The sequence below is a fragment of the Bombyx mori genome, chromosome 7 (genome assembly GCF_030269925.1).
Source record: "Bombyx mori chromosome 7, ASM3026992v2".
In the NCBI taxonomy this organism is placed as follows: domain Eukaryota; kingdom Metazoa; phylum Arthropoda; class Insecta; order Lepidoptera; family Bombycidae; genus Bombyx; species Bombyx mori.
Genome location: NC_085113.1, coordinates 11271130 through 11289695, shown reverse-complemented (window position 1 = coordinate 11289695; position 18566 = coordinate 11271130). Strand labels below are relative to the sequence as shown.

Here is an 18566-nt window from a genome sequence, read left to right as displayed (position 1 = left end):
TGCAAACGTTTTCAACAGGAATGTAGGTATATTGAAACGGCTTGCTTGTTTGTTACTTAGTCTCGTTAAAATATGTAATGAAGTTCGCAGTGGAAAATGCAAATTTATTGTTCAGTTTGTTCCTGTAATAATATCTTTAGCAGTATATTCAGATTTTAGAGATTTTATCGACAAGAAGTGGCTGAAGTAAATTGCTATCCAAACAGGTAGGTAAATATGCATATCTATATATTGATGCGTGAAGCAATAACTATGTATCCTTTTTACGAAAATTGCGCAAACGGAGGAGTATGAAATTTTCCACACTTATAGAGAATATAGAGAAGAAGTGCACAATGCTAATATTTTTTTTTAAATAATGCATAAAATATACATTAAATCAATAAAGAAAACATTACACACACTACATACCATGTATTTGACGCACACACGCATGCATACTATTTATTGTCAAACTTTTCATCTTGACGTCTGTTGTCAAATTGAGATTAAATATTGTTTGTCTTTCTTAATATTTTTTATAGTGTAGTCTTGGCGAATTTTGTGATTATAGAAGTACTAGCGACCCGCCCTCGCTTCGCTTCGGAAACATTAAAACACAAATGAAACCAAAAAATAAAAATAAAAAAAAAATTAAAAAAAGTAGCCTATGTTCATCAGGGACAATGTCGGCTTCTAATGGAAAAATAATTTTTCAAATTTGGTCCAGTAGTTTCGGAGCCTATTCGAAACAAACAAACAAACAAACAAATCTTTCCTCTTTATAATATTAGTATAGATAAAATACAATCATAATAGTGTACAAAGTTAAAATTCCAATTAATTATAGTCGAATTTCGACTACTGCGGGACCTCTAGTTTCAAATTATTGCGAGTTTGATTTTGATCATACAATATTCTTTCTAGGTTTACTAGTGTATTTAGTACAATCGGAGCCCACTGAGTTTTTCGGCGAATCTTCTCAGTAAGTCGCATTTCCGATCCGTCAGTAGATTCTGCGAACCATAACCCTTGCCTAGTCAGTGCTAACAACGTCGTCAGGCTTGAGCCCCATGAGCTCACCTACTAGTTAAGGCTACGCTGAAATGGTCTCTCAAGACCATCGGCTTAAGTGGGTAGGAAAAGCAAAATTCTTTGATGCTGCATTAGCGTCAACGAGTGGCCGTCTGCCTAACGTCAACCCTACTTTGGATATATCTCCAATAGTATTGAAGCGTGTACATAGTTACGTAGTTGCGGACTATTTGTTTTAATTCATTCGTATCTCTAGTTCTATAATTTAGGTTTTATCATTGAAAACATTATTGTTACTTGCTAGGATTCCAGATAATTAAAACTGTATTCAACACCTAAAACACTCAACGAACACTTTAAAATTCTCAATTCACTTCTTCCGCTTCTCTTCAGGTGATCCGTTCGCTGTTTCGCTTCGAGTAGTTCCGATTACTGACTGACTGCGTGCTATCTCTGCAACGCTGTTATAGCCGATACCACATCCCTAGAATTATCGAAAATATTTCACACATTTCGAGTATTGTGTTTCCGCTATTTGACAATAGATGGCGTTGTACTTCTCGAGCATTCTAGGTGCTACTAGATCCTTCGATATTCGTTCGACCATTCGGCGATAGATGGCGTTACTCTTACCGGCGTAACATTATTTTATTTATTCAAGACTGTAAATAAAGGAGTACGCACATTGGATTCCCTTTTATAGCAATTGCACAGTATGTCTCGTGCAAAATACATCTGTCTTATTCGAGGGCTTATAGTTTCGACGAATAAAAGTCGTACTAAGAAAATAAAAGCGTCATTAAAATTAGGCGTGAAGGATACAGCATTAGTCTTTTGTTAAAATACAGTATTTAATGTCTTCATCGAGTTTTATGTGCATGGCCTACCTCCAACGATATACATGACAATAGCTCTGGCGGTCGTTGTGATAACAGTGAGCCGCCGGCTTAACTATGTGGCTTTATGCGCTATCATGTCATTGCATGGATAACGTGGGGTTTTTATTCGGCTTATTGTGCGTACGGTAAGTTATATAGATGGCTTGAAACAATACCGAGTCAACATCGAAATTAATCTTTTTTAAAGTTAGTAGTGGAAAGAACGAATAGGTGTCACCAAGCCATATCGGTGAGAAAGCGTACACTCCAATTTGGTACGTGGGAAATCTATTTTTTTTAAATATAAAAATGAATTGCTGTTCGTTAGTCTCGCTAAAACTCGAGAACGGCTTCACCGATTTGGCTAATTTTGGTCTTGAATTATTTGTGGAAGTCCAGAGAAGGTTTAAAAGGTTTAGATAAACATGAAAAAGCTCGGAATTAAATAAAAATAACAATTTTGTTTTCCCTTTGGTGTGTTCCCGGTCGTCGGACGGATTCCTTTTGTTTGTTTTAAGTTTATTTCATGCAAAAGTTTAGGTATTTTATTTAGCGATTGAGGCACTACGAAGTCTGCCAGGTCAGCTAGTTAGTTTTAATAAAATATTAAGACTATCTGATATTTTTTATTGCCGTTTTAGCCAAACAAGCATACGGCTCACCTAAAGGTGAGTGGTTACCGTGGCTCGTGGACGTCAGTAATGCCAAGGGCCAGTACAGCCAAAACGCTGCCTAACTATGTCTCAAGATGTGACGGTATTCGCGTTGTAATGCCTGTAGGTTTTGGTGACCACATAATACTAGGTTGGTCGTGAGCTCTTTTACTCATAAATAGGGAAAAAAACGATTCGTAAGTCAAGTGAACTTGACTACACAAGAATGAATAGTACCAGAATAATCATAGATCGTTCTGACGTAGCTAAGAATCTATACATATAAATAAAATTGGAGTGTCTGTTTGTAATATTGAAATAACCGCTTTTTACTACACGCATATGAATATATATACGGTACGTACACTAAAATAACATTTTTTACAAATTTTGTCTGTCTGTCAGTTTGTTCCGGCTAATCTCTGGGACGGTTGGACCGATTTTGACGAGACTTTCACTGATAGGTAGCTGATGATATAAGGAGTAACATAGGCTACTTTTTAGCTAAGCTTAGCTTCGCCCCGCGGCGTCACTCACGGTACGACAATAACCACGGATAACAGCGCGGGACTCAGTTATCAATAATAAAATGTAATGCTTCCAAAGCGAAGCGAGGACGGGTCGCTAGTAATAAATATATCGAGGGGTGAAAAGCTTTTTGGTATAGGCGACACTTAAGCAAATCTATAGAAAAACCATTTAAAGGTTAACATTTGAAAAAAAATATAACAAATAATAAACTTCTTCAGCTATCTGAATGGAATAAACTTAATTGAAATTCAATTAAAAACATCGAATTTTTGATGCTAATACCAAATGAAATGAGATTACAAAGATAAATGTCGCGTATTAAGCGAATAGGTCGCTTAAACTATATAAATAGCCTTTCACCTCTCGATATATAATAGCGTAAAACGTTTCGCTTTCTGAACATAACAGTGTAGCTTCGTTTCTTTACCGAAGTAAAACGAAAAAAAAAACAAGAGGTGTCAAGGGACACCCGGATGGAACGAAGTTCCTTTCGATTAATTAGTGAAGGAATTGTAATTTTTTTTTAAGTTATAATAATAATTTACGGCATTATGAAGAAGAAAAAAACAATACTATAAACTAAATTACTATTGTTGAAACGCTATCTCGAGAAACTGTACTCATTACGCGGACCAATCGGATACGAGCAATGTCACGCGATAAGCGCCTACACGTTGATTGATCAGAATGACGGATCTAAAAAGTGTCGTGACAACTTTTCGTAAGAATTTTTTCCGTCTAGCCCCCTTTCACAACGCGCGATAAGGAACTCCGTTCCAATAAATAAAAAAAACATTTCTATATTCCAAACTGGAGAAAATACAGGAGAGAAATCACAAGTGAATTCAAGTGATCCGACCGATGTTTCGCTATCTCGCAAATTGAAAGTAACATTATGCATTTATTCGTATCTTGGTCGGAGCTGAGGCCGAGCTCCACCGCGCCGCGATACTCCAGATCGTAAAGAGGGCTCGAGATAACCTCAGTGCCGGCGATATGGCAATGCCGTGAATGTAAATTCCGCGGACAAGTTCCGTGTGCCGAGAGGGCTTTAATGTAGATTAATTCTTGGGTGCTGTTCCACTAGCGCGATTGCTGACATTGCTCACAAAAGATATGCTCACAAAATATTCGTTTTCAGAGCTAACGTTAATTTTATGGCGGTAAAAAAATTTTTTTTTTTTGTTATTACTTATGCTGATAGCCTTGAGAGGCTATTTCAGCTTCTCCTTGACGTGTAGTGAGCTCACGGGGCTCAAACCGGAGTGTTGCTAGCACTGGCCCTAACAAGAGCAGTGCTTCGCAGAATCTACCACCGGATCGGAAACGCGACCCACTGAGAAGATCCGCCGAGAAACTCAGTGGGCTGTGTCTATGGGTTAATTTACTCGTCGAGTCCTTCGTCGTAAGCAACGGGTTCGGCGAGGACGGTGACGGTAATGAGAGCCCTACTATTGAGGGACTAATAAGGATGTCCCCATAAAAGAATAGATAATTACGGTTACTTACTTAAGGTTAACAATAAGCTAAGCCTTTATGTATCGGTTTTCGGAATGGTGAAACCGCGCACTAGCCCACCGCAAAATCGTCTTGTTCCTATGGTAATCAGAGTTTTTAAGAGCTGTAGTATTCATGACCCTTCCTTGCCCAAGCTCTTAAGCCCAACGATAAACAATAGGACACATGATCGAGTAGAGTTATAGTTGGCAGACGACCATCAGGATATCTTAATTACGTTACAGCTCAGCACATAAAACCTTATTTATGATGCGATTCCAATTATACATATTATTATAGCTTTTGAATAAGCTGGGTGCGCCAACGATAAATATGTGTGTGTGTGTGTGATTCTTGCATGTCCAAAGCTGAGAGTGTTTTCAGAATTTCTGTGATGATTAAAATATTGTATGAAGTCATGAACGAATTTGCGAATAATATTAGAATTTGTTATATTTGAGATCTCTTTGTAAAGACACGATTTATTTATTTATTTATTACACTTCATGTAAAATTTATATTGACGGACTTAATGCCTAAGGCATTCTCTACCAGTCAACCAAAGGTAGTGCAGAGTGAATAGTGGTAGGTGCAATGAAATTTATATTAATTTACAAATACATACACGCAAAAAAAAACTATATACATACATATAATATACATACATACATACACAAATACATACATATATATCTTACTTATCTCTTTTTTTTTTCTTTTTTCTTCCCTGCCTAAGCTTTGAGAGCCTACCTAACGGCCTGGCCACGGGGATCGGCGGTGCGAACAGCGAAGCGGTGGACGAGGCGACCATTCGCGCAGCACCGTTTGCAGGCCACGGGTACTCACGTTCGCCGCCGCGACTAGTAAGGAAGTCCGACAGCGAAATGTCTATATCGAAATTATCTCGATATTGCTTACAAATTAATAGATTTTTGGTTCAGGACCTATTATTTGGAAAAGATTGTGAAGTACATGATTTGAATAAGAATCGGAGTATACCTATAGATGGAGAATTCCACAAGAAGTACGAGAAATACTTTGGGTGGCTAGACTTCCAAATAGCTGGTCTAGTTAGTATTTCAGCTAATTTTTTTTTATTGCTTAGATGGGTGGACGAGCTCACAGCCCACCTTGTGTTAAGTGGTTACTGGAGCCCATAGACATCCACAACGTAAATGCGCCACCCACCTTGAGATATAAGTTCTAAGGTCTCAAGTATAGTTATAATGGCTGCCTCACCCTTCAAACCGAAACGCATTACTACTTCACGGCAGAAATAGGCAGGGTGGTAGTACCCACCCGTGTGGACTCACAAGAGGTCCTACCACCAGTAATTACGCAAATTATAATTTTGAGGATTTCATTTTTATTACACGATGTTATTCCTTCACCGTGGAAATCAATCGTGAACATTTGTCGAGTACGTATTTCATTACAAAAATTGGTACCCGCCTGATATTCGAACACCGGTGCATCGCGAACAACACGATTGCACCGGACGTCCGTTAGGCCAAGACGACTTTAAAAATATAAAATAAAAAATAAATAAAAAATATAAAAATTTCGGCGTTAATTTTTCGCGGCGAAAACAACTAAACTCATTTAATCACTGTACTATTCGCCGCGACTACCGCTCGACTCCGTGGCTCGCGCCGTCCGTATTCATGCATTTGTTTTGCTCGCCCGCCGCATCGCGCGATTCGCTCGGTACATTTCGCCGGTCGCTTCGCCGGTCGCCGGTGCGCGTGGCTTGTTAGGTACATTTCTATGCGCTTGTTTTAGTCGCTAGACGCTTCGCCGTTCGCACCGCGCGAATATTCGTATCGGCGAATGTCCCGTGGCCAGGCTGTAAGCCTTGAGAGGCTATTTCAGCGTAACCTTAACTAGTAGGTGAGCTCACGGGGCTCAAACCGGAGTGATGCTAACACTGACCCTAGCAAGAGCAGTGCTTCGCAGAATCTACCACCGGATCGGGAACGCGACCCATTGAGAAGAAGATCCGGCGAGACACTCAATGGGCGATTATCTCTGGACAATTGAATGTAGTATAGGAACATATTTCAAACAACTTTTACAAGATCGAGGGACCAGTGATTAATAGCTTTTGCAACAGATACTTGGAAGGAAAAAAAATTAATGGTATATAAAATGTATGTCTGATAGTTATGTGTTATATTTTTCATTTTAGATTTTAGTTACTAACATAGATTATTAGTAATTCTTACTAACAAAATGTTATGGTTTTTTTTTAAACTGAAATAAAGTATAAAAAACAATTACCTCCTTTATTATCATTACACTATTTAAAAAAAAACTGTAAAACATTCGAAAAGTCGAAAATCAAAAGGAAAACGCGAGGAGATTGAAAACCTTAGCATTTATCAATCGAATTTACAGAAAACTTTTCGTTCGTGATTCTAAATAACAAAACGTTTGAGAAAGAAATTCGTCATGATAATCGCCTTATCGTTGCCGCCGCTGACTACTCCCTGAATCCTGATCCGCCCTAGACACGTCCTTACGGATCCGTCAGATCCAATAACCTTTGCATTAGACGCCTTCAGTTCTAATACTAGCAGCAGGCTTAAGGTTCCCGGTAACCGCACTCGTCGAACTCGGCAAAGAGGTCGACGTGCAACCTAACTCATGCATCAGTGCCCATGCATCAGCGATTTCGATACGGTAGTAGATTCATTTGCGAAGCAGCTGCTCGTGAGTTGTTAGGTCTCCTTCGGAAGCTTTCGGGCAGTTGTTAGCAAATCCCACCCCTCCTGGCTGAGCCTTTGCTCGTCCACCTGTTCTGGTGAAACTGGAAAGGCCTACGGACCACCAGTAATCCTTCAATAATAAAAAAAGAAAGAAATCATATTATACATATTTGGAAGCGCAATTTTTTTATAACTACCCTCACTTCACTGTCATGCTGAGAATGGAAGATGGAGGTGATCAAATAAGTTATTCATCATCTCTTAAAGCCATGCATTATTGTTAGAACAAACAGAAGTTACACCTACACACGAACTATAGTTGCATAGTTTCTAAATCATACACCCCACTCGTCCGAGATTGAGACACGGAAACACATGAGTACTCGCCGATCTGATTGCCTATCTTGCGTCACGCGATCCAATCGTGCTCCCACAAAAATCCTTGCTTCACTGACGTCAGAAGTTAAATTTTATGACGACCGGTACACACACGCAGACTTGTAACTCTGCCATGGAGACAAGAAAATGTGTTTCTCGTGAATTCATAGCCATAGTAATGGACTAACGAGATGCCTGACCGTCTGTTATCTCCACTGACTCTGTACCAGTAGTTAACGCTACTGACTGTAGCGCCGAGGGTCGTGGGTTCGATTCCCACATCGGGCAAACATTCGTGAGTTTTTTTTTATTGCTTAGATTGGGGGAACGAGCTCACAGTCCACCTGGTGTTAAGTGGTAACCGGAGCCCATAGACATCTACAACGTAAATGCGGCACCCACCTTGAGATATAAGTTCTAAGGTCTCAGTAAAGTTACAACGGCTGCCCCACCCTGCAAACCGAAACGCATTACTGCTTCACGGCAGAAATTGGCAGGGTGGTGGTACCTACCCGTGCGGACTCACAAGACGTCCTACCACCAGTAAGAATGAAGATGAACAGGTTTGTTTGCTCTTTGTTCAGGTGTTTATTATCCATATATGTATTTATTTAAAAAAGCATATGTATGTATGTATGTCAGCCTCTAGTACATTCACACAGGGAATCCTGAATTGGTGCCGAATGGTTAATGCGTGATTTATTTTTAAAAAAAAAGCTAAGTATATCACAATTTGTGGTACGCGTGCTCTCAGAGGAAAGTGAAATTGCTTTGGCTTTCGTTGCCTGGCCGTCTCTTAACTGATTTTTATCTCTGACGAAAGTATCTCTCATTGTAATAGGCTATACTAATATTTATAAAGCAAGGAAAAGCTGCGGAAATGTGATCGGACCTTTTCGTGGCACTGTCAATATCTTTGCCCAATTAAGTGCCGCTTGTAGAGCGTGTCAAAAGTCAAGTTTTGCACCAACTGTATTTTTTCAGATGAATGATTTTGAAGGACACATCCAGGTTTTCCCTCAGGTCTTTGTCAAGTCATCAGTGTGCATAGTGAGAGTTTTTTAACTGCTCGTTCCCTTCGTTTGCCACTAGGGGCGCTGTTCTAACTACAAATTTGAGTTAACTCTTACGCGATCGAGAAGTTAAAAACTCGCACTAAGCACACAGTTCGTCTTTATTTTTTATTTATTTTTATGCCCTTGTAGGCAGACGAGTATACGGCCCACTTGATGGTGAGTGGTAACCGTCGCCCATGGACTTCAGCAATGCCAGAGGCAGAGCCAAGCCGCTGCCTACATATCCATACATACATATTTACTAACGATCACGCCACGTTATCTGGTCCCGTGCTAAGTTCGTAAAGAATTTGTGTTACAGGTACCAGATAACGGAAATAAACGTAAGATTTTTATTATACACGCACATATATATAATACACATCCGTAACCCTGGAAAATATATTTTATATTTATCATACAAATATCTTCCATTGGCGGGATTCGAACCCGCGACCCCCTTGTGTAGTGACCATGTCACTTACCACTACACCAAACAGCCGTTAACCTATTAGTGGCGGGATTTATCATACATATTTTACATAAGATTATTCTGTCATGACACGCGTATGTCAAAGCATTAGAATAAAGTACACTTCAAACTGGAACGCATTGTTGTTTGTCGGGTCGAAATAGGAAAGTCGATGGTATCAATCCGTAGTATTTCGCGCAATACTACCTACGTATTCGATTATAACAAGCCCTGAGAGACAATATCGGACAGTCCACGAACCAAAAAGCGCAAATCAAATCAGATCAAATCAAAGAGTATTAGCTAAAACAGGGTTTACAAAGTTGTTGATAGTTATTATATAAAACAGCGTGTTTCTACCAGGTCGGCGTGCAAATATTATTCAAAATTATTTACATTAAATGCAGTCAGTAAATATATATATTAATTAATTAAAATATCAAGAAATAAAATTAATTAATTAATAGATAATAAGAATTAGTTGTTTATGTCATATTTTCGTTTTATTCAAAGAACACAAAGAAGTGAATTTAAAATTAACTTAATGATTTATCATTAAAAAAATCGTTAACTGTATAGGTATAATAACATTTTAAGGTTAATAATTTTTCCAAGTTCTTTTTAAACAAAAATAATTTGTCTTTTTTTATAGCATCAGGTAGCTTATTATATATTTTTGGGTGCCATAGACAATATACTTTTTTGCATAAGAGTTGTCTTAGCACAGTGCACAGCGCATCTATATTAATATTATAAAGCTGAAGAGCTTTTTTGTTTGAACGCGCTAATCTCAGGAACTACTGGTCCGATTTAAAAAAATCTTTCTGTGTTAGATAGCCCGTTTATTGAGGAAGGCTATATACCATAGCGGTAAGACCAATACAAGTGGAGCACCAATAAATAATGTTTCAAAATAGGGGCTTAAATAGCTCCTTAACATTCTATAATTCCAAAATATTTTCATGAAGTGGGGGGCAAAATATAGCGTTATGTCAAAGTAACTATTCCACGCGGATGGAGCCGCGGGCAAAAGCTAGTATAAATATACACGTATACAAGCGCGTTTATTGTCATGTCAGCTCGTGTTCTTGTCAGTCGAGATTGGTCAGTATTGAGGCTGTACGTGCGGCCCTGGTTGCCTCCCACGCGGCTCCCGATGCTATCTAACGAGTTACGAGCTCGATAGAGTTGTTGGCTTGTCTTAACGATCGCACGTGAGCACCGGGCATCGGGAACCTGTGGGCTTTCGGTATTAGTGATGTTAATTTGCTTCTGATCGCGAATCGAACCGGACCTTATCGGGTTTTAAGACGTCATTTACTTTTTTACTGGTGCTAGGACCTCTTATGAGTCCGCACGGGTAGGTACCACCACCCTGCCTATTTCTGCCGTGAAGCAGTAATGCGTTTCAGTTTGAAGGGTGGGGCAGCCGTCGTAACTATACTGAGACCTTAGAACTTATATCTCAAGGTGGGTGGCACATTTACGTCGTAGATGTCTATGGGCTCCAGTAACCACTTAACACCAGGTGGGCTGTGAGCTCGTCCACCCATCTAAGCAATAAAAAAAAATTGACAACGTCGATGTATACATGAAGAAGTGTGGCGGCGTATGTGAAGCTCAGCAATTACGCCTTCCAATTTTTAGGGTGGGACAACCGTTCGACGGTTGAGATTTCGATTTGGAGCCGCTTTACGCCCCTATCAATCGTTGATGAATCGCAAAGTACTTCACAAGATTAGGTAATGATGTAGTAATACAATTTAAAAAGGAACCTATCTGAAAGTTAAATATGCTGTACATTGAGTTTAATACTTGCCGCGCGCCACATCCTTTGGAGTGTGTTACTTTGAGGAATATTTTGTGATGATTCCGTCATCTCGTTTTTACTATCGCACCGCCCGCCACCGGAGTAGAGTTCATCCATACTACCTGAAGCCACTGCGTTCATCCACAGTTTCCAGAGATCTTTTTTGCCACGTACCATCCGGCTTTGGAATGAGCTCCCCTAAGGTGTTTCCCGAGCGCTATGACATGTCCTTCTTCAAACGAGGCTTATGGCGCGGCTTGGCTCTGCCCCTGGCATTGCTGAAGTCCATGGGCAACGGTAACCACTCACTATTAGGTGGGCTGTATGCCCGTCTGCCTGCCTACAAGGGCAATAAATAAAAAAAATCATAACCACACATTTCCCGTATTCAAACTCCGCAAATACTAAATTTTGCGAAAGTAAACAACTCGTTCTAAGGAACTACATATTCACGTTTTACGCGTCCGTCGCGTCGCATGCGCGAACATATTCTAGTTTGTATTCGTAATAGAAAAACAAAAAGAGAAAATGTATCTTTGCAAATACATTCAGAAACAGGACCGTCTCAATCTTGCATCGACGTGTTCAATGTCTTTAGTCAATGTTCAATGTTTTTGTTTTTTTTTTCTAATGTTTAAAGCCGCAAACAACTTTATTATCAGTTACAAGCGGATCGAATGCGGGTTATAAATCGTTTACGCGAATATTTTATGTATTAATTTTCGTATGAGAATGGAGCTAAGCATAAAAACACTTATTTGAGGAAAGAGATTAGAGGTATATATCCCAGCGAACGTTACCTTACTGGCTTATATATTCAAAGTTATCATGAAAATGTCGTCACCGTTAATCTGATTTTTAAGCTATTACATAGCCTTTATTGCGGGCCTTGAGCGCGGTGATCGAATCATGAAATTCCGTAACGGAAAAAAACCTAACACCCCTCACTCCGCCTACCATGTAGCTCGCGTTCTACACATTCACACGTTGCGCTTGTGTAGTGTTTGTGAATAAGCGCGTGGCGTGACGTCACACTGCATGCGCATCATGAAAAGTCTGCCCATCTCTCTCTCGCGCGGTCTAGCTTAGTCTTGTTTTATTATTGTTTTAATATTAAATTATCATTGTCTAATTATAAATGCATAAGTTGATAAAAAATGCTATGCAATAGCTTTACCGCGGCAGTTCCCGAGTGCCACACATTTTTTGTCAAACAATAGAATCCCGACCGAGGTTCGGAAATACTTAGCCTGGAATGAATCATGGAAACTCCTTGTTATTACCGCACTGCTACAGTTGAGTTTGGGAGTTTGTCCCTATCTATTACAGCTACTGCATTCATAGATAGTGCGTTTCTAAATAGGCCGATGTGTCTCTCACTCTCAAATCCTGAGCAGCAAAACCGAAGTCCACGATCAGACGCGATTATATATTTAAAAAAAATCTAGGTACGATATTCTCGATTGTTCCTATAAATTCTAGAAGTTTCCATCTGTCAGCGAACACCTACCCGATTTACGAATAGCATTCGCATTAAGCCAGTTCTAGTGACTGAAAACATAGACTCGAACAATACGTAAGGCGGTCACAGGTTGTATCAGCCGCGGCACCCGCCCACGTCCGGACCGAGGGCATCAACGCGTTTCCTTATTGCACACCGCCGCCTCCGAATACGAATAGATAACGTATCAACGACGCTTATCTCCACGGTACTTCGCCTACGATGTTTTAATTTAACCGGACTTTTTTAATGGGATATTTCTGTACGTGCTTTTATAGCTTAATAAGAATACAGGCTGAAGTTCTAGATTCAACGATAAGAATAAGAGCGATTTATTTTGCTTAGAATCAGTCATTTTGGTTCGATGGTGTATGGTTTAGCTTTTAAATCGGTTTTTTCTGCCTAAAACAAAATTAATAAAAAAAAGTTTCAAATTTTTTTTATTGCTTAACTGGGTGGATTGTCTCACAGCCCACCTGGTATAGTTACTGGAGCCCATAAACATCTACAACGTAAATGCGCCACCCACCTTGAGATATAAGTTCTAAGGTCCGAAACGCATTACTGCTTCACAGCAGATATAGGCAGGGCAGTGGTACCTGCCCGCGCGGACTCACAAGAGGTCCTACCACCAGTAAATTGTATACAGGGGATCATGCTTGTCCTAGAATAGCAGTAACCCACCTCTTCCTATGGGTATTGTAAAGCAACAAAGCTATTCATCGAAGAACGAACAACAGTGCTTTCTGAGTATACACCAGCATATAAAAATCGACCTCCCCAAATTTATAGAAGATGGAAACGCTTACCATAACTACCTTCAAAACTTATTTTTAAATCAAACAATCAGCACGTGTTAGTAAAACTGTGGAAGCAGTTTTACTGCATAATATTCCTTTGCTCGATTGAATAGAACATTGAAAACATTTGAAATACGCTGGTAATTAACGTTACATAACTCGGTTAGTTCGATAACTTACATAAACCGCTTCCGTATTCGAAATTCAAATATTTGCACCGGGAATTATTCGCTACGCTGTTTTCGTCACTTAATTGACTATTCGCGTTTTGTGATTGGCGGAACGATAGCGCATTTAAACTAGCGGCCCATTCGATTTCGGTCATTCTTTTACACGTCGCCGCACCGTACGCATCAACAACGTGAATAGCAGTTTATTGAAATTAAGACTTGCGTCGACATATCAGCATGACGTTGATAAATAAGATAACGTACAGTTAATTGCCCCCCGCCGAGATAAGTCCTGCACCGTTAGTTCAACATGTCAGGTTAGATGCAATCCTTTGAGATGGAACGTCGGTTTGTTTACACCTATATCGATGAGTCATCTCAATTCTATTATATTACGTATGTCCTGCCATGTTATGTCCTGTAGTATGGGTGGCGGGCCGTATTATAATCAATACATTTTACCTATTCCTGTCGCGAATTTGTTTTCAATAATAATTGAACAGACGGATAAAAAATGTACTTTTTGAATTGAAATACATATATTATTCAAAGGTATTTGTTTGTTTGAACTTTTCGGAGGAATTGAAACCATCTAGCGTTGAGATCTGATGGATGAATATCCAGAATTTGTTTAGATCCACTACATGCATTTAATTTGTGTTTGTAGGGATTTTGTTTGTCACGTACCATCGGATTTCGGTCGTGAGCGGTAAGTCGGAGCTCGTGCCCCCGACATAGATAATGTTAATGATAAGTTGACAAACTTATTAGCAGTGTAAGAATGCGACGTAAATGAATAATTCATTTAAATATCATTCCAAATATTTAAATGCCTCCAATGCATAAACTGACTTAAAAAGATAAATCTTTTTTAAACGCGACAAACGTTTTCTCTACAAGACAAAGTTTAATCTAAAGAATATAGAGATTAAGATTATCTTAAATATTAATCGCGTGATTAATCTTCATACAGTTTGTCAAGTTTCCGTCTCGCTTGCACTTCATAAAGAAAAACACATAATTAACCGATTCCTTGAGATAAACAATTCATAGTTTATTTTTAGACAGTGAGACAAAAATTTGGTATGTTGTTATCGGCCAGAAGATCAACTAAAATGGTCGCTGAGATCGAGACGAATTCGAAAATACTAATTATCGTAAATAATAATGCGAGTGATACATTTCCGGTTTAACTCCTCGTAGATATACTGGATAATATATGTGCTGAGTGGATAGATGATAAGGAGACGAAGCGAAAGGGGCACATTAAGAGAATAATAATTATCATAAAGATTGGTGCAGGAGAACATTGGCTTTTGTTATGTGTGAAACAAAAAAAAAAGGCTTAAAACAATAATAACGATAAAAATAAACATTAACCGCATAGTTATAGACTAGAGATTAGCCGGTCAATGAAGCGATGGACGATCTTGCTATTGGATGCACCGCTAATTCACTTAAATTATTTTCATTTTTTGTTTTCTTAGTATCTCTAGTAGCACGATGATAGAGCCATCGATTTAGTTACTGGGAATTTTTGAATTTTTATCTATCATGCCAGTAAATGTTGATCCCAAAACGCACAGTTCTGATTTTGCTTTTTCTATTTCACTCACGTGATTTGCTGAATTTTAGCAACCACAATTATTTGTATTAAGTTTCGTGATAAAAAAATAATAATTCAGTTGAAACCTTCTAAATGATTAGATAATTTTCGAAGTGGCCACAACTTGCGCACTAATGTTCCATATAAACGATTTCTCCATTGCGCTTTCATTAAACGAGAAGGCAGCAACGGTCGCAAGCGTATTTAATTACATTTGATTTACTGTGTACAAATGAACTGTGGCGACAGACGATGCCCGATACGGCACCTGTAACACTGCGTTGTCCGGTTCCGAGCGACTTTCACTTTGGAAGCTGTGGTATTTTTTCTTTTTCTTTAATGCTACCTTTATGGGGGATTATTTTCGTATTTTGTTAGAATAATTCTTTGTCTGAAGAATGTTCGTCTTGATTTAATGTCTCCGGACTTTACGTGCTGTGTAGATTATTTATTCGCTCTAGCCTACATATTAGGCTTCGCACGGAACAATCATCGAAGACCATAGACATCACAATGAATGAGTAAACCGTTGACCATCTTGAGACGTGAGGTTAATGTCTCGATTTTTTTTACCACACGGTAATATTCACTTATTGTGGAATTCCTTCGTGAGCACGTTTTTTTCCTTACTTTGAGGCTTACTATTCCAGCTAGGCGGGTAGGTGAGCTCACGGGCCCAACCTAAGATAATTTGCCAACACTAACCCTAGCAAGAGCAGTGCTTCGCTGCATATATCACTGGATCGGGATCGCGACTCACTGTTAAGATCCGGCAAGAAAATCAACGGGCTATTTCTATACACATTCACGACCATTTCCTTAGAGAACTTGGTACTGGCGCTGTCAATGCCACTGTTTGGTATAGCACAAATACGGCCAAGACCGCGGTACGATCCATCCTCTTCCTCTTCGCTTCGGTTTCCTGAATACTTAGGGTCATGACCACCTTCTCGCGACAAGAGTTTATTGTGGGTCACTCTACGCCATTTGTTCCTATCTGCCGCCGAGTGTAGAGCTTCGTGGACTGTAGTGTCAAGAATAGTAGTAGTTTTTACTGGTGGTACCTCTTGTGAGTCCGCGCGCCGCCTATTTCAGCCGTGAAGTAGTAAATGCGTTTCGGTTTGAAGGGCGGGGCAGCCGTTGTAACTATACTGAGACCTTAGAACTTATATCTCAACGTGGGTAGCGCATTTACGTTGTAGACGTCTATGGGCTCCAGTAACCACTTAACATCAGGTGGGCTGTGAGCTCGTCCACCCATCTGAGCAATGCGGATCTGGTCAATCCAACGCGTCGGGCCTCTACCTCGTGGTATTTTTCCATCCACTTTGCCAGTCACCATTAGTTGCTCCAAGTAGCCGTCATCCTTTCTGTCTTTCCTCTTATTCATCAAACACACAATCTTTATGGCCTCTTAGCGCTGAAAACAAAAAACTTTCCATTTCATAAATCAACCATCAATCCCCGTTTTGGTTCGAAGGCGTCACTAGTTGACCACCAGGAATGTTGATAGAGTCACTTCGCACTGATCGGTTCCCGTTTCGATTTCATTCCACGCCGCGTTCGACGCGCGGTCGATTTATCGGTCAGCTATCGCCACTAGGGCTGCACCTGTAATCTATATCTATCTATCAAAATCAAAATCAAAATCAAAAAAGTTTTATTCAACATAAATGAAAGTACATACTTATTGAACGTCAAAAGAATTACCGCCAATTCACAAGAATTAGCCTCCGTCCTGAGAAGAATTGGCAAGAAACTCAGCGGGCATGTTTTTTTTTTTTTTTAATATTAGATTTTTATTTTTATTTTAAATATTTTTTTTTTTTTTTTAAATATTCATATTACAATAAGTAATTATAACATATCAATTTTACAATATTGAAATTCCCGGAGCGAGCAACTCATTCCCACTTTGTGCAATCTTCTAGATAATCATTGACTTTATAGTAAGCTTTATTGCACAGATGTTCTTTAATAGTTTTCTTAAACCTATGTATATGTAGGTTCTGAACATCTTGTGGGATTTTGTTGTACAGGCGCACAGACAAACACCCGAATGAATTTCGTATCTTATGTAACCTACTCATCGGCACAACAAGCTTGTGTTTGTTCCTAGTATTTCTATTATGTATGTTCGACATCTTAGGAAACTCCTCAATATGTTTACGAACATACATCAAATTTTCAAAGATGTACTGGGATGGCATAGTGAGAACTTTAATTTCTTTAAATTTTTCCCTCAGGGATTCCCTTGAGTGTATGTTATAAATAGCACGTATAGCTCTTTTCTGCAGAATAAATATCATTTCTACATCGGCCGCATTGCCCCATAGCAAAATGCCATAGGACATGACACTGTGGAAGTAACTAAAGTAAACTAAACGGGCCGTGTCCGCATTTGTTAACATTCTAATTTTTTTTACTGCGTATGCTGCAGAGCTAAGCTTACTCGCCAATTTATGAATATGAGGTCCCCACTGCAGTTTGGAGTCCACTGTTATACCAAGAAATACGGTTGACTCAACAAGCTCCAATGATTCCTCAGAAACAATTACATTACTATCTACTTGTCTCACATTTAAAGATGATTTAATACATTTTAAAGTAAATTTAATACATTTCGTTTTCTTACTATTCAATAATAGGTTATTGATACGGAACCAATGAACCACACACGAAATCGCATCATTCACTTCGTCATAGACTTGTAATTGTCGTTTAATTTTAAATAATAAAGATGTATCATCTGCGAATAATACGACCTCGTGTCGGGACTCAATAAAACTAGGCAAATCGTTTATATATATTAGAAATAAAAAAGGACCCAAAATGGAACCCTGAGGTACACCCATTTTCAACGTGGTGCCTGAAGATCTATTTCCTTTCACATCTACTGTTTGTATCCTTCCTGATAAATAGGAAGTAATAAGTTCCAATGCACCATCCCTAATACCATAGTGATGTAGTTTCCTCACCAATGTTTCATGTTCAACACAGTCAAATACTTTGGATAAGTCACAGAAAATTCCAAGACAATCATGCGATTCCTCCCAAGATTGAAATATATTTTTGATTAGATAAGCACCTGCATCAGTTGTAGAGCGACCCCTTGTAAACCCGAATTGTTTATTATGAAGCAGGTTATTTGATTTAAAATGTTCTAAAAGTTGTGTCAAAATAATTTTTTCAAAGATTTTACTCAACGTAGGAAGTACTGAAATAGGTCTATAGTTAGAGGGGTCATCAGTACTACCAGATTTAAAAAGAGGAATCACTTTACTATGTTTCATTAAGTCAGGAAATACACCACACTTAATACAATCATTAAAAATACTAACAAGATGAGAAGCAATAATGTCTATTACAGACTTCAAAACCTTTACTGATATACCCCACAAGTCAGCTGTATTTTTTACATTAAGGCTATTAAAGCTTTTTATTATATTGTTTGAATTAATTTTCTTAAATTAAAAAATTTCATTGCATTTCT

At 38.9% G+C, this 18566-nt stretch overlaps 1 protein-coding gene across 5 annotated transcripts in view; it reads left to right on the top strand.

Moving 5' to 3' along the window:
* The window catches only part of LOC101738282 (calcium uptake protein 3, mitochondrial), a 140940-nt gene that overhangs the window by 64572 nt on the left and 57802 nt on the right, over positions 1–18566 (top strand). Inside the window, exon 1 of one of the 5 annotated variants that reach the window (XM_038011892.2) lies at positions 2056–2167. The exons of the other annotated variants lie outside the window; for them this stretch is intronic. The gene's annotated coding sequence lies outside the window, so the exon portion shown is untranslated. Of the gene's footprint in view, positions 1–2055; positions 2168–18566 lie in introns of those variants that run through there. 5 annotated transcript variants of the gene reach the window in all.